The sequence below is a fragment of the Stegodyphus dumicola genome, chromosome X2, assembly GCF_044657685.1.
Source record: "Stegodyphus dumicola isolate Sdum_Otavi_A_Nest chromosome X2, ASM4465768v1".
Classification (NCBI taxonomy): Eukaryota; Metazoa; Arthropoda; class Arachnida; order Araneae; family Eresidae; genus Stegodyphus; species Stegodyphus dumicola.
The window spans coordinates 158,512,882-158,516,414 of NC_140781.1; the positions used below are offsets into that span (position 1 = coordinate 158,512,882).

Genomic DNA, 3,533 nt, shown 5'->3' on the forward strand with positions numbered 1-3,533 from the left:
TGTTCAGATTTTACTAGGGTAACAGTAACGAAACTTTCATATAGTAGGGATGTGTAGAAAATTTTAGAATTCCCTAAGCCAGAAATTTTAGTTACGCGCGTTTTGTTTTTCTGAACTCTGGAGAAACCAAACAATCATTAAATAGATATTCCATTTATGGCCAAAATATTAAAGTTTACATGCCAATCCAACATCACTGATTTGTGTACGAAAATGTTTTAAATTAGACACAGTTCATTTAGTTTTTTATTAAAACTTCTCGAAGTAAAAACAAAGTTGCGCAGTTCATAAAAGCATTTGTCAAAATAAGTCAAAGTTTTTCTTTACAAACAATATTAACTGAAAACCATAAACATCCTTATATTACATCCAGGTAGAATATCTTTGTATCTCAACCCTATGGTACTAGTCTCTTCTGAATTCCTAGTATGCTTCAAGAAATATCATTTCAAAGTCTTGAGAAAGCGTAAAGCCATACACCGACTGCCACTGAAACGACGGAAGCTCGTAGAAAAATAAGAGAAAGATTTGCGTTTTCAGGATTCCATGTCCAGAAATGAGCCAGGAGAAGACAGCATCCGAAAAGGAAAATAATCGTACAAACCAAGTCTTTTTCAAGCGTACAAGCACACATTTTGAAGCTGAACATGCTGAAAGAAAATGATTATGATTTACTTTTGGACAACAGCAGCAGCATATTACAGACAGTATTACAAATTATTGCTGCTGGTAAAATAATTGTATTATTTTGATATTACCGACAGTAATATCAAAATTTTAAAAGTCATAGCAAGAGATCATTAGTAGGATGTAAAAAGACTTGTGACGAAAAGTTTCACATTTTGTTCGTAAAATGCTCTTCAAAATATTATGTAAACACCATTGAGGAGAATCCTTAGCCTCTCATTAGAATTGAGAGTTGCACGTAAGTAAACTGTTGGAATAAGCCCCAGCTTCTAAGCTACCTCTTTATAGAATTATAAATGCATTAGTTACGTAATATTTGGTTTTCGTAGTAATGATGTTAAGTGCCATATTTTGTTCAACTTGAATTGAGTTGCTTAAAGCAGTTTAAAATACCTTTCAAATACAAGTGACATTCCTATAATAATAATTTAAAGTGAAACAGGTTCATAGTTTGACGTTTTACTCTTGGAATGTTTAATAAAAGAATTAGGAAAAATATTAAAAATTCTTCAGTTGTTGATAGAATTTAAGTAGGTTTAAATACAGAAACTTTAAATCGATTACCTTTCTTACTGTGCGTGAAATGAAGTGCTATTATATAATTTTCAACAAAATTTTTCATTCCACATGCGATTTAGACTTTTCGTCTTGCATACACCCCACTACAAAATAAAGATCATTGCATCTGTACAAATTTATATCCAATGAGAAATTAACTTTACGTTAATGATCGAAGCATGCTGGAAGAAAAGAAAATTTTGTAAAGGATTCGGTCCAATAGCGGCCGAGGAGCAAGATCGTCAAACTTCGACACTAATCCCGGCGAGCGGGCTGGCTGCATAGAAGTTTCGTAGTCTTTCCTATCTGCAACGTCAATAACAGCCAAAATAATTAGTTTACCTTAAGAAATCCTCCATAAAGGCATTGATTGCTTTAAGCAGACAGCCCTTGTATGCTTAGCTATTGTCCAAATTAAACTTAACCTACCCTGTTACCGGATTTATTATCAAATATTAGGTGATTTGAGATGCAGAATATTTAGAAATTTCTTTCTAAAAAATCTTGGTTAATCTTTGGATTATGGTAACTTAGCAATTTTTTGGCGAAAATTTGGCGACCAATCCTGTTACAGCAATTTGCTAGCTTTTGTTTGGACGCCATTTTGTTTTCACGAAGTAAAGTTTTTTTTTTTTTTTTTTCCCCGACTCAACATTTTTTTCCCCAACAATCTGCTAGCCGAATTACGCTTATGCTAGAACTTTTATGTAACAAAAGTGCTTAATCATGACGAAGATTAGGTGCGAAATTGGGAGAAAGTGCAGAATCGCAAACTGCTTGCCGCTTTTTTAAGAATTCCACATACACGGTATCCATGTACACGTCGACCTATCTTCACTTAAAAAAACATCCCAGAATTGCACAAAAACGGCATTGCGCACACTCTTGACTTTATCCATGTACACTGCTAAAGTCCTAGCTAGTAACCTTTATCGCCTTACCAAAATGTCGCCAAACTACCTGTTACCATATTCCAAAGATTAGCCAAAATCTTAATAGATCCTAGGTTAATAGATCCTAGGATAAAGCCTAAAGCTCTGGAAAATGATACAGAAGGATTTAATTTATTGCAATTCATTCAAACACCAAGAAAAATGCCTATTAACAATCGGGACATCAAAAACATCCTATTTGCCCATAAAATAATTAAGAAAATGCAGGTACAGATAGCGATTATGGCTAATTACTCCAGAATGTTTTACATATTATGTAGCAATCTACTGCTCTCACCTCTAGCAGACTCAAAGTTCTCGCATAGTGACTACACGATAGTAATGTTCAATCCTCTAATATAATAGTAACTGCGTTATACAGGGAGAAATATATGTTACCGCATGTATTTCGACAACATATTGAAGTTAGAACTTGCAGATTTACTTTTAGCTTTTAAGAACCAAATATGTCAAATTCGAGTTATGCTTTTCTGGAATAAATTACGTTAATCGAAATCTAAAAAACTGATTTTCGTGTTCATTTTTATATGAAGTATTAAACTGCTTAGATTTTTGTTATAAATTATAATTTAGGCTAGTTAAGACATTCGTTATATTATTTATCATCAGTTTTAAATTCACATGCACTAAATTTCAGAAACATACAAGAAATATTTAAAGATACGAAAAATCAAGTTTACAATCACCTCTTACCATAAAACAAATTCTTTTAAATGAAAGCTTCAGCGGCTCGTTCTTAGAAGCAGATAATACAAATCAAGTCTTGAAATTTCGGTAATCCTATATATATGCAGTAATCAGTTCGTAGTAGTTACGATAGTTTCACACATATAGTTTGCATATGCTTCTGTTTGGTTCCCGATCAGATTACGTCATACCGATCAGATTACGTCATAAGTTTACGATCATCACAATATATCACTACAGATTTAATACCTGTCGGTTAACAGAGCGCCACTTGGCGCCAAACGTGAATTTTGGTCTGAAATTGACTAAGTATACGTTGGTTTGGTTTATTTGATGGAAAATCAGTATTCAATCTAAGGAATGGAAAATTCTGCTGGTTAGGAAATATCGCAAAATGACAGCTATCACGAAAGATGTAAGGCTCTTCGGTATCCTGGTTCACAGAGTGGACAGCGCCAGTTATCTGGTGGGGGGGTTATACTATTTAATATGTCCTTCATCTGGTCCACTCCCATCGCCAAAGTGTGGGAAAAGCATATAGAATAATGTTCAAACGGTACTTACGGAAAATCCCGTCGACCATTTTTGCCTGTTAAAAAAAAGACGCCATACTGCGCGATTTTTCGCCAGAAATGGAAAAGTCTTCTT

The 3,533-nt window shown here is 33.9% G+C and overlaps 1 long non-coding RNA gene across 1 annotated transcript; it reads right to left on the reverse strand.

Moving 5' to 3' along the window:
- Positions 1 to 228: 228 nt before the first annotated feature.
- On the reverse strand, positions 229 to 3,009 carry LOC118183402 (uncharacterized). Its single transcript, XR_004757233.2, has 2 exons — positions 2,892 to 3,009; positions 229 to 650 (listed from the first exon to the last, which is right to left on the reverse strand). It is a non-coding gene; the product is annotated as an uncharacterized LOC118183402 (long non-coding RNA).
- Between the last annotated feature and the right edge of the window lie 524 nt (positions 3,010 to 3,533).